The sequence below is a fragment of the Microtus oregoni genome, unplaced genomic scaffold, assembly GCF_018167655.1.
Source record: "Microtus oregoni isolate MIOR12 unplaced genomic scaffold, Mior012 000008F_ref0000371, whole genome shotgun sequence".
Lineage (NCBI taxonomy): Eukaryota > Metazoa > Chordata > Mammalia > Rodentia > Cricetidae > Microtus > Microtus oregoni.
In genome coordinates this window covers 26,308,521-26,322,403 of record NW_024543067.1, presented here as the reverse complement: position 1 = coordinate 26,322,403, position 13,883 = coordinate 26,308,521, and positions in this window count along the sequence as shown.

Genomic DNA, 13,883 nt, shown 5'->3' with positions numbered 1-13,883 from the left:
CTTGGTTTGGAGTATTCCTTCTAATATTTTGTGTAGGGCTTGGTTTGTGACTCGATATTGGTTAAATCTGGCTCTGTCATGGAATATCCTTTTTTCTCCATCTATGGTGATTGAAAGTTTTGCTGGGTAGAGTAGTCTGGGCTGGCATCCTTAGTTTCTTAATGTCTGCATAACGCTTGACCAGGACCTTCTGGCTTTCATTGTTTCCATTGAGAAAATATGTATAATTCTGATAGGTCTGCTTTTATATGCTACTTAGCCTTTTTCCTTTTCAGCTCTTAATATTCTTTCTTTATTCTGTATGTTTAGTGTTTTCATTATTATGTGGCAAGGGGACTTGTTTTTTGTTGTTGTTGTTTTTTTTTTTTTTGGTCCAGTCTATTTGGTGGTCCATAAGCTTCTTGTATCTTCATCTGCATATCTTTCTTTAGGTTGGGAAAGTTTTCTCCTATTATTTTGTTGAATATATTTTCTCTGCCTTTGAGTTGGACTTCTTCTCCTTCTATCCCTATTATTTTTAGATTTGGTCTTTTCATGGTGTTCCAGATTTCCAGCGTATTTTGTGTTAAGAATTTGATAGATTTAACATTTTCATTGACTATTGAATCTATTTCCTCTATCGTATCTTCAGCACTTGAGATTCTCTCTTCCATCTCTTGTATTCTGCTGCTTATACTTGCATTTGTTGCTCCTAATCATTTCCCCATATTTTCCATTTCCAGAATTCCCTCAGTTTATGTTTTCTTTATTGTCTGTATTTCAGTTTTCAAGTCTTGAATAGTTTCTTTCACCTGTTTCATTGCTTTTTCTTGGTTTTCTTTAAGGGATTTGTTGATTTCTTCCAGTTTTTTGTCTTTTCCTCCAGTTTTTTCATCTTGTCTTTAAAGGTCTTAAACATTTTCCTAAATATTTTCAGGTTATTTTCTTCTGTTTCATCTATAGTTGGGTATTCAAATATTGCTGCTATAGAGCCACTAGTTTTTGTCACTGTTGTATTGCTCTTTGTGGTGTTGTGTGTTCTTACCTTGTCTATCCATCTTTTCCTCTGATTAGTGTAGTTGGAGTCTTTTCTATTGTGACCACTCTTCCAAATGCCAGTGAATCCAAGGCTCAGATGATTGCTCCTCATGATGGAGTTCAGGCCACAGTTCCAGTCACCCCGGTGGTCACTCTGCATTCTCAGCAGTCACTTGGTGCTCCCAGAGGTTGCTCTGCAATCTCAGAGGTCATTCAGGCCTGCTCTCGTGGAGGTCACTGGCTCACACCTGCTCCCTCAGAGGTCACACCCTTGTACCTGCTCCTGCGGAGTTTGCTGTGTTGGACCTGCTCAGAAAGAGGTTGCTGGCTCAGGCCTACTCTGTCAAAGGTCACTGGCTCAGACCTGCTCCCTCAGAAGTTGCTCCCTCATACCTGCTCCTGCAAAGATTGCTGGCCTGAGCCTGTTCCCATGGAGGTTGCTGGCTTGTACGTACTCCTGTGGATGTATCTGGCTCCTACTTTATTGTCTTGAGACTGTTGTGTGCCACAATTGATTCAGATACAGAGAGAGACGATAAAAAAAGAACTTTTTACAAATTGTCCTGCCATGACAAAACCTTCCAACACACAGAATATCATTTTAGATCAGGGCTTCTTCCAACACTAGCCTACAATAGAGTCACCTGGAAAGCTTGTCAGAAGAGAATGCAGGTCCCCAAACCAAGTGTCTGACTCCCTAGGAGTACCATAAACTACAAATGTACATTAAGTTCCCTGGCCCTGACCCTGATGATATGAGGACCACGATGAAGGATTATAGGAGGCTTAAATAGGCTACTGAGCTATGATATCACCTTCTAATACTGACATACTTTAATGAGAAAATAACAGTTAAACATTCATGAATGTATTATGTTGTATCATGGTAAGGACATTTACGTTAGATGATTCAGACAGTAGCTGTTTCAAAGTAAAAAGCTGTAATGGTCCATTTGGAGAGTCAAGTTGGAAGGACTGAGGAATCTCTAGATTGATGCTTGCAAAAGTATTTTCAAAGATAAGTTGGATGGTAACTGCTGTCAACAAGGGAAAACATCATCCAATTGGCTAGAACTCAAAAGGGGAAAACAAAAGGAAACTCTCCGCTCTTCCTCCTTTAGTGGGTTGTTTTCTCTTGCTGTGGCCCTTGAACAACACATGCGGGGTTCATCCGGCTTTGAAACCTGAGATGTGCACCAGTGGCCCTCTGGGGGCCTTGGTCTAGAGCCTGATGTGGCAGTTCCGATTCTAAGTTCCTCCTTCATGAATTGAGCCAAGCATCTGGCTTCCTTAGTTCTCTGGCTTAAGGAGCAGTTTCTGTGGTCCTGTGAGTGAGTCCTCTAATTCATGGTTCATCTCTGGAGAAACTAACACAAAGCTAAGACAGGATCCCGTGTCTCGGCAAAAGTCAAGCAGTCAGTTGGTGAAATGCAGGGCACTGTCCCAAACAGCAAGTCAGATGGCTGTTTCTAGCCTATCGCCTGAACCGCCCATGACTTTCCTACTCAAGACCCTTGGAGAGCAAACTGTCAAACATCATTGCTGCTATCTGGAGGAAATAATGCGTTGGCTTAGCGGCTGCACCTGAATGTACTGCATTTTAATTATCATCTGAGGCCCTGCAGCCCTGCAGCCCTGCAGCCCTGCAGCCCTGTAGGCAGCAGCCTGGCATGATTTCCGGTTCCACTGGCACCAACACTGCCGCTACCACCAAAAGTAGTTTTTTAACTAAGTCTTTGTCATCCTGTTTATCAATAAAGACTTGGGAGTCAGATGCTGTGGTGAAAACTACTAACTCAGAGAGGCTGAGACCCTGGCTGGAGACCCAACGAGAGATCTTCTCTAGCGTCATCCCAAACCAAAAAGACCGTGAATCTCTAAGTCCCTCCCTACTCCTTCCTGTGTGTCTCTCTATCCATCTTCCTGGCTGCTCCCTACTCTCTGTGGCTAATTGCTGTCAACTAGTTACTGGCTCTGCCCGCAATCCAAGGTCGATTTTATTAAAACAGTCTTGGGTTTCACAGCGCAATCAAATATCCCTCAACAAGAATGTGTAAGCAAGAAAGAGAGAAGGAGAAATAGGAGAAAGGAAAGAACTAAAAAAGCTTTGGGCAAATGAAACTTTGAAAAAGCAAAACAAAGCCTCACCCATGGTAGGCTTCCCTCTCCATCTGACTGTCTGCTAAGGAAGGTTAAATTCAAATGCTGGCTTTGTCCTGAAAGCAACCTTTCCAGCCTTTACTATGGCATTTGTCTTCCTTCTTCCTTCCTTCCTTCCTTCCTTCCTTTCTTCTACTTTGCAACAGCAACATCCTGCTTATGTTTCCCACTGAACAAGTCCCCCATCAGCACGACACAAAAGTATACATTTCATATGGTATTACTCAGGGAGAACTTGGGTTATATTTCTGGAGAGCAATCTGGCTATGTAAATCCAAAGCTTCTATAAAGAATATTCTCTTTGACTCCATTTCTTGCAATTTATCCTAAGTGAATAGGACTGTACCTTCAAAATCACAGCAACAATATTTATCAAAACAAGGTCTATTTTTGAAACATTATAAAACCTTAAATGTCTAATAAATTAATATTTTCACATCTGTGGCACATTAAAACCAATCACTTAAATATAAAATATTTTTAATTGGCATAAGACATCTCCAGAATGTTGTATTGCATTTTGGAAAACAAGTTGAAAGCAGTAGCTTTTAAACTATAGTTTTGAACCAATGAGTATGCAGCAAATAAGAAACCACAGGTATAAACTAAAACAATGGTCCAGAATCTCATTGTCAGAGCTTAGTAGTTATAAGTATTTTAATCATACAGAAATGCTACAACAGATGTATAGTTTGCCATAGAAACAAATTTAAGTTATTTAGAATGTTTGAGCTGTTATAAAGTTTAACTTTTGTGTTCCATAAAAGATAATGAGGACACGTGAGAATGCAGCCTTTCAAACTCAAATTGATTCCCCTTGGCTTAAAAACACATCCTCAGAACTGTCCCCATCATCAAGCTCTCCTTGCAAACCATTCAGTCAGACTTCTGTGGTTGATTCACTAAATAATCTTAGATTCTCAGTTAGGTGCAGATGCAATGTTTGAAAGAGATCTCTAAGTTGTAGAAAAGGTTATTTCTTCCCCTGTTGTTTTTTTATTCCATCTCTTTCCTGCTCATTAACTATTCCCCACTTAGCATAAACTCCAACAGCATGAAAAAACTTACGAAAATGATTCTTATTATTCTAGTGTACCTTTTAAAAATGCAGACTGGAAACAATTATAGAGATATTTAGAGAGACTCTATTGGAAATGTGATTTGTTTGTTCAGACTAAGTGATGAAAGACAGCTTCCTCTTTAGAAATCAAAAGCTAAATGGATTGTAGTGGAAGGACCCAGAGAGAAATGACAACTTCTCATCTGCTTTAAATTTAAGTTTAATGACTCATTTACTATGCAAGTATGAATGGCACTTAATGTTTTGTATGCAATTAAATTTTATTCTTACTTTTAAGTGCTCAAATTAATTTATACCCTTATTTGATTTTAAAAGAAAAAACACAGTACTTCTAAAACTGGCACGGCAATAGATAATGTAGATTCCAGCATATATGCTTTAACATGAAGGGAGAAATGCCATCTCCATTCAAATCCACGTATGCATTCTGCTGTCCCAGCATGTAGATCTTAGAACAGAACAAGATGGAATGTTGAGTTTGTGATGTTTAATGAGTGGATATTAAAAGACCTCCTCACTGTGAGTGGAAATGTTGTTTCCTGACCTACCAGACACAAATTAAGTACAAAATCTTACATCGATTTTCTTTACTTCCTTAAAATAAGAAATGATTATGCCTGCCAGTACTTTAATTAGGAGCCAAATGGCTCAGTAAAAAGGTCCACCAACGTGTCCATCAACAGATGAATGAATAAGGAAAATATGTTGATACAATTCAGTCATTTAAAAAATGAAATCCTGTCATTTGAAACAACATGGATGGAACTGGAAGAAATGAAGTTAAATGAAATAACCTCAGCATGAAAAACAGGCATGTGTGCTGCTAGACATGTGTGCAAACTCAAATTTGACTCATGGAAGTAGAAAGCAGAACAGTGGTCACTAGAGAGTGGGAAAGGTGGCTGAGAGGTGGCAGCACACTCGGGAGGCAGAGGAAGGTGGGTCTCTGTGAGTTCAAACCCAGCGTGGTCCTGTGAGTTCCAGGACAGCCAAGACTATACAGAGAAACCCTGACTCAAAAACCAAAAAAGGAGAAGAAAAGGAGGAGGAGGAGGAGGAAGGGTAAGTAGAGATAATGGCTAAATAATACTAACAGTCAGTTAAAGAAGAAGAAATTTCTAATTTTGTATAGCACAGAAAGCTGATTATAGGTTACAATAATCTATATATCTCAAAATAATTAGAAGGAAGGAATTCAATATTCCCAATACAAGAAATAGTAAACATCTTGATTTTACCATTATACATCATATGCATATATCAAATGCACCCAGTTAATATAATTAATTAATAATTAAAGAACACTCCATTAGATGAAGCTGCTATTTTAAGTATTTTCTCTAAGTTGGCTCAATGTAATGTTATAAAATCTTCACTGTGGAGCTTGAAAGGATAGAATTTATATTTCATATGGCATAAGCACACAAAATTAACCTAGTAGGAAAGTGCACTTACATGCATTTTCAGAATTAATAATGGAACCAGCATACAAGAATGTACCAGTTTCTCACAAAATGCTACAGATATTTGTAAGCCTCAAAGAAGAGTCATCATAAAGAATAAAGACAAACATTGTCCTCCTCAATTTTATGTTTGCATTAGAGCTGAAGACACCTAAGTTGTCTAAGAAAAACTGGAGCCCTGGAGCCATGAGGTGAGACAGAGGCACAGGGCTTCAGCAGGAGCAGAGAGGGGAATCCTTATGTGACTGGGAGGGATGCTGTAGAGAACTCTGAGCAGGCGATGGGTTGCTGGCCAGAACTAATACAACTCTCATAAGAGAAAAGAAAATGCCAAGAAGACTCAGTACTCATCAATGTCAGCCGGGTAAGTTCCTTCTGATGTAGTGAGGAGACGAGCAGGCCTGCTTTTCATTCCGCCCGGCTCCCGCATGGCTAGCTTTACACCTGAAATAACAACACACAAATTGTATTCATTTAAACACTGCCTGGCCCATTAGTTCTAGCCTCTTATTGGCTAATTCTCACATCTTGCTTTAACCCATATTTAGTAATCTATGTAGCACTACAAGGTGGTGGCTTACTGGGAAAGATTCAGCATGTCTGACCTAACGGCTGTCTCCATGGCGTCTGCCTCACTGCCCTTCTTCCCAGCATTCTGTTCTGTCTACACCACCCACCTATGTTCTGACCTATGAGGCTAAGCAGTTTCTTTATTAATTAACCAATGAAAGCGACAGATAGACAGATGACCCTCCTCCATCGTTCTGAGTCTTGACGACTCTCTCTGAATCACCTAAAATATTCCTCATTATCCTTCCCCCTTCAAGGGCAGCTCATTTATCAGCATGAAAAATAGCCTTTCCAGCATCCCTGTTCCCAGGGATGTTTGTTGTTGTCGTTGTGGTATTTGTTTGAGTGTGGTTTTTGTTGTTGGGATTTTTTGTTTTGCTTTTAGTTCTTGACTTTTGGTTTTCAAGACAGGGTTTCTCTATGTAACCCTGGCTGTCCTAGAACTCACTCTGTAGACCAGGCTGTCCTTGAACTCAGAGATCAGCTGCCTCTGCCTCCCAAGTGCTGGGATTAAAGATGTGCTACCACCACCCAATGGACATTTTTATTTTAACCTTACTTTCATTATCCTTACAGTGCTTTCATTAGTACATAAAAATATAATAACTATGAATTTTAATTTGGCGTTTTGAGGTGTATAAACATTGTGTCATGTTTAATTACTTGAACTATGGCCATCTCTACAAATATTAATTCTTTATGATTTTAAAAAAAAATATTTCGGGGGCTGGAGAGATAGCTCCACAGCTAAAAGCACTTACTACTCTTGCAGAGAAACTGGGTTTGGCCCCTATCACCCACATGAGAGCTCACACATCTGTAACTTCAGTTCCAGGGGTTCCCATGTCTTCTTCCAGCCTTTGCAGGCACAAAGCACACATGGTGCACAGACATATGTGCAGTTTCAAAGTGTTTGCTTCCAGCACTTTGAAGCAGACAACACATCGATGATGGCATCTAGAACCTCCCTACAGTGCAATGGTGCTGGTCTTGTCTTTAAGGAGACATTCCCTGGGGCTCAGCTGCCCGCGTTATGCACCCAGATCAGCATCTTGTGTGTCACATGAAATCGAGCACGTTGCCAAGCTTCAGTCTGCCTCTGTGATGGAACCCAGTACCTAGAGCCTACCTGTGGTTGTTTTGTGTTAATCTCCTTAGTGATGTCTCAGGTTTTGTCTCTCATAAGATTCCAGACTATTCTAAGTACTGCTGAAAAACTGTGTAAATTGGGAACTGAAGCCTGGGGGGGGGGGGGGTGTTCTCTCCAGGTCTAGGCACTTAAACTGGCTTTGCAAGATGCTTTTTACCTATATAAGCTTTTGAGTTGCTGACAAGAAACTAAAATCCATAATAGTTACTTATTTCCATATTTACATAGTTCATCAATCTGTCTTCTATTCCTGTATTCTCTTTTATGCCATATTAATGAAGTAAAAGCTACTTGAACGCCTTGAGTGTGACCTGTTTATAGGTTAATAATTTTGCTTCTAAAAAATCCCTTCTGGTACTATTCCCATAGTTGAGAGTATCTTTAATTTAAAAAAAAAAAATGCATTCTGTATTCTTAAAAGCCAAGGAGAAAAAAAAAAACTCTGGATGAAGGTTACTGATCAGTTTTAAAGATGCATACACATACATGCCTATGCAGTAAAAACATGCCGTGGGAGTGGGAAGATGGCTCAGTGGGGAAGAGCTGCTACTGTGTGAGCATGAGTACCTGAGTGCAGATTCTCAGCACCTGCAGAAAACAGGGGCCATGCAGGAATCACGTGGTGCTGCAGTGCTGCAGGGAAGCAGAGGCGAGTTCCATAAGTTCCAGGTGCAGTGCAGTCCATGTTCAGGGAAATAAAGCAGAAATGGCAAAGAAAGACACCAGCATCCTTCTCTGACCTACACACACCTACGAACTTTCTTACCTGTATACACACATATACCTGTGATATACACACATAAACAAGTCTCACTCTTTCTCTTTCTCTCTCTCTCCTCTCTCCCTCTCTCCCTCCCTCTCTCTCCTTCTCTCTTCCTCTCTCTTCCTCTCTCTCCTTATCTCTCTCTCCCTCTCTCTCTCTTTGTCCCTCCCTATCTTTCTCTTTCTCCCTCTCTCTCTCCCTCTCTCCCTTTCTCCCTCTCTCTCTCCCTCTCTCCCTTTCTCTCTCTCTCTCTCTCTCTCTCTCTCTCTCTCTTCCTCTCTCTGTCTCTCTCTCTCTCTGTCTCTCTCTCTCTCTTTCTCTATTTCACACACACACACAAAGAAGCTTTTTTTAATTTTACAAAATTGTAGCTGTGGAAATCGAGAAAGGGTAGAAATGCAGTAGACAGGGCAGACCACACTCCTTTGAAAGGACAGGCGCAAGTGGTATAAATGAGCCAGTGAATCCATTCCAAACTAACTTTTTGATTCTGTTGTTAAATCTGTTAATTATGAAAAGCTAGATTTTTGTGGTTAAATATTTCATAATTAGAGTGGATGAAAATGTAACACGCATACTATTTTAAACTTCAAAACAGGAATGATAATAACTTCTATTTATAAGACAATGCTAAAATAAATATTTTCATCCTTTCTGGCCTCGGGTCACTGCTTTGGGACTCAGAAAAATGAATGAACTTTATATTACAACAAAGAGCAACACAGAGTAGAACACAGATGTGCTCTCATCATAGTGAGCACAGCCTTCCAACCATGGGCATCTCCTGCTGTGCACCACCTCTTATAGAAATGCTCTTCCAGTCTGTAGTATAAAGCAAAAACAACCAGGCCCAGTGATGCATCTCTGCAGGCTCTGCTACGTCATGTGGTGGAGGACAATCACTTGAGCCAGCAATTCAACGCAAGCTTGGACAGCATACTGGGGATTGAGAGAGGTGCTATAACCAAGTGGAGCAAAAACATAATAAATTCAACAGTAATAGGACATGGATCAGGAAGAACCAAAAAATGTCCCTGTCTTCTTTAGGTGAGTTGCTCAGGTTTGTCCAGTTCTCAGTGAGTTAATTACCCTGGGTTTGTCATACTTTCCGAACTCACCCAACCAACAGCTAGGTTCCCTATGATTAGTTACACAAAATTTAGATCTAGCTAAGTGATGTGGGATTCCCCTCTGTATTCTATTAATATGTTTTACTGCCATTGATTAATAAAGAAGTTGTTTTTCACCAATGGCTTAACAGCGTAAAGTCAGGCAGAAAATCCAAACAGAGATATACAGAGAGAGTAGGCTGTATCAGAGAGATGCCATGTAACTGCAGAAGGAGACAGCCAGCCAGAACTTTACTGGTAGGCCAGGAGCCTTGTGGTAAAATATAAAATAATAGAAATGGGTTAATTTAAGATGTAAAAGCTAGCTAAAAATGTGCTTAAGCTACTGGCCAAACAGTACTGCAATTAATATCATTTCTGTGTGATTACTTTGTGTCTGGGTAGCCAGGAAGCAAACGAGCAGCCTCCAACTACCGCTAAGATAAAGTATTGAGAGAAGTTTCTAAGGATCCTGAAAAACTGCTCTAAAATGAAGTATTTTAGACACAGTGCTACAAATTCTCAGAACAGACAAAACTATATTTTAAAATGGTAAGTTTGGAGCTGCCTTCTGGAAACAAATTATTTGGAGAGTTCATATCTATTTGGAAACAAAATAATAGCAATAGAAGTTAGGCATAGATAAAGTAAAATTATTCTTTTGAACTCCAACACCTGAACTTGAAAAAATATATATTCACCCAATAAAGTAAAAATAATAATGTTTACTATTCTTCAGTGATGAAGTAAATTAAGAATTGAGAATATAGGAATGAATTTCTATGTTTATATTCTTTTCTATTTTGTGTGACATCTAAAAATGATCACAAGAAAAAACATAACCAACACATGACGACTTAGATGCTAACAATTAATTTTTGTCTTAGTCTTTTATCTTCATTAGAGCTTCTATTGTTGCGAAGAGACACCACGACATAGGCAACTTTTATAAAGGAAAACATTTAATTGGTCTATATTACAGTAGAGAGGTTTAGTCCATTATCTTCATGGCAGGTGGCCTGCAGGCAGACATGGTACTGGAAAAGGAGATGAGAGTTCTACATCTTGATCTGCAGGTGAGAGGAGATGAACTGTGACAGTGAGCATAGCTTAAGCATGGGAGACCTCAAAGCCCATCCCCACAATGACACACTTCCTCTAACAAGGCCACACCTACTTCAAAAAGGCCACACCTCCTAATAGTGCCACTCTCTTTGAGTGTCATTTTCTTTCAAACCACCACATTCCACTCCCTGGCCCCCAAAGACTTGTAGTCATATCTAATGCAAAAATAAATTCAGTCTAAACTTCAAAAGGACCCATAGTCTATAACAGTCTCAAACTTAATTAAAAATCTAAAGTTCAAAGTATCTTCTGAAATTCGTGCAATCCCTTAGCTGTAATCCCCTGGAAAATCAAAATTTAAAAAAATTACATACTTCCAACATATAATGGTATAGGATATGCATTATCATTCCGAAACATAGGGAAGGGAGCATACTCAGTAAATACTGGACCAAAGAAAGACCAAAAACCAACTGTGCAAACTCCAAACTCTGCATTTCCATGTCTGATGTCAAAACTCTCCTCAAATCTCCAATTCGTTTCAGTTTTGATGACTGCAACACACTTCTTTCTCTCGAGTTGGTTCCACTCCCTGTTATCAGCTTTCCTCAGCAGGTATCCCACAGCGCTGGCATCTCCAACATCTTGGGGTCTCCAAGGCAATCCTTGCTTCATCCTCACACAGCATGCAACAATCTCTCTAAGCTTACATTCAAAGACACCAATGACAAGTGCCTGACCTCAATGGCTTTCCTTAGCTGCAGAGAAAGATTCCACATACCCTTCCTTCTATCCTTGACTCCAAAGCCAGAACCATATGGCTGATGCTGCCAAGTTCTACTACTTGCTGAGGCTGAAGTACTGCCCCTTTGTTCAACTCACCAGCTTTCTGTTTCCCATGGTTTTCTTCACTGCCTAAGTTTGGCTGTTCTGGAATTTGCTCTGTAGGCCAGTCTGGCCTCAAACTCAAAAGATCTTCCAGCCTCTGCCTTTTGAGTATTGGGATTAAATGCATGTACCACCACATTTTGCTCTTAGCTTTCCTTAAGTTCTTTCTCACAAGCTGAAAAGTTGACTGGGTGGGATTGTTCCCTGAGGTCACCACTCCCTTTATTCCTTTTCTTAATCTGTTTCTCTCCTTTGTGACTCTGTTTCAATTCCTGGTGCCCCTTTTCTCTGTGTATTGTAAATTGTGCAATTTTACTTATTCAGCTTGATTCTTTTCCTTATAAATCTTCATTAGAGTTAACACTAATAACCACACAACAGAGTCTCTACTAGGCAGTTTTGAAATTCCGTCTACCAACAGAATTAATGCAAAAATTATTCAGTCTAGTCTCAGGCAAACTTTTCATACAAGGGTAAAAAACAGTTGTATTCTTCACCAAAATATCACAAGAATTATCTCTATGCAGCATACTAAAATTCTTCTCCTCTGAAACCTCTTAAGCCTGACCCCACAGTTCAAATCACATTTGGCACCACTGTCTTCCCTGCCCCTAATAGTAAGGCAGCACTTAAAATATTCAACTGCTTTTCTAATTCATAGCCCCAAGGTCCCAAGGTCCATATTCCTTCAAACAAAAGCATGGTCAGGCCTATCACAGCAATACCCTAGTGCCTGGTACCAACTTCTGTCTTTGTTAGCATTTTATTGCTGTGAAGAGACACCATAACCATGCAAATCTTACAAAGGAAAACATTCGATTGGACTGGCTTAGAGTTCAGAGGCTTAGTCCATTATCATCAAGGTGGGAAGCATGATGGCATGAAGACAGACATGGTGCTGGAAAAGGAATTTAGAGTTCTACATTTTGATCTGAAGGCAGCAAGAAGTGAACTGTGACACTGGACATAGCTTGAGCATAGGAGACTTCATAGCCCACTACCACAGTGACACCCTCCTTCCAATAAGGCCACACCTACTCCACAAGGCCACACCTCCTAAGAGTGTCACTCCTTAAGGGGGTCACTTTCTTTCAAACCACCACAGGTACATTACCCACAGGAAGGGCCCACAGTTCTCACAACCTTCAAATCCAGTTGGGTATTTTGATGAGACAGTGACTCCTCCAGTCTGGTGAGTCAGAAGTAGAAGAAGATCTATCTTGTCGCTTCCCAGTTCTCAGAGGGGCTGTGGCTTGGTTCTATCCTTAGATGGAACTTATTGCTTAAGATTGCATTACCCTGGGGGTCAGATAAAAAGGAACAATCTCAAATCAAAGAGCCTGAGATAACCTGCCAGACTCGCAAAGTGAGCATCAGCTATGGGAGGTAGTCATGGAGAAGGAGAAGACATGATGCAGACCCACAGAGAAGTGTTAGGTGTCAGAAAGCTCAGTGAATCCTAAAGAGTGGGCTGTTCACCAAGATCCCCAAATAAGACTAGAAGAGATATGTACAACAACAGAAGTAAAAATTATAACATAGCACACAAAACATGAAAAAACAAGATAGCACAACACCACTGAGGGACTGTAACTCAATTATAAAATCCCAAGATACTGGAATAGTGGAAAAAAATTCAAAACTCTATACTTCTAAAATTAACTTCAAAGAGTAAATAGATAAACAAATGAAGTAAGGGAATAAATTTACATGATAGATAAAAAAGTCATCAATACTGATGACAAAGTCAGTGGTGAAATTAAGATCCTGAAAAATAAAAGGATGTCAGAAACAAAAGTCAATTGTATAGAAAACACAATGAAAGGCATTACCAGTGACTTAACAAAGCAGAAGAAATGGTATCAAGAGTAGAAGACAGTAGGATCAAAAACCCATTGCCATTGTTCTTGGGTTCTCAGTAGTCCTCATTGTCCGCTATGTTTAGCGAGTCTGGTTTTAACCCAGGCTTTTTCAGACTCAGGTCAGCTGGCCTTGGTGAGTTCCCGATAGAACATCCCCATTGTCTCAGTGTGTGGGTGCACCCCTCGCGGTCCTGAGTTCCTTGCTTGTGCTCTCTCTCCTTCTGCTCCTGATTTGGACCTTGAGATTTCTGTCCGGTGCTCCAATGGCTTTGTGGGAGCCTAGGCAGTTTGGATGCTCACCTTACTAGACCTGGATGGAGGTGGGTGGTCCTTGGACTTCCCACAGGGCAGGGAACCTTGATTGGGGGAGGGGGAGGGAAATAGGAGGCGGTGGCGGGAAAGAGACAGAAATCTTTAATAAATAAATAAATTTAAAAAAAAAGAGTAGAAGACAGAGGCAAGGAAATGCTGCATTCAGACATCAATAAAGAGAAGCCAAAGTATTGCCACAAAATCCAGAAACACCAATATGATAAAGAGGACAAACTTAAGAATCTGCTAGGTAGAAGAAGCTAAAATAAAAAATAAATTCAGAGGAAACTAATAAGATTATAGAAGAAATCTCTGAAGCAAACATTCAAATACAAAAAGTGCTTGTAAGCCCAAAAAGACATGAGCTGAGAAACTTCTCCATAACACATCAGAACTACCAAACAGAAGTAAGATGAAAAACTGTAAGGGGAAAGGTCAAACAA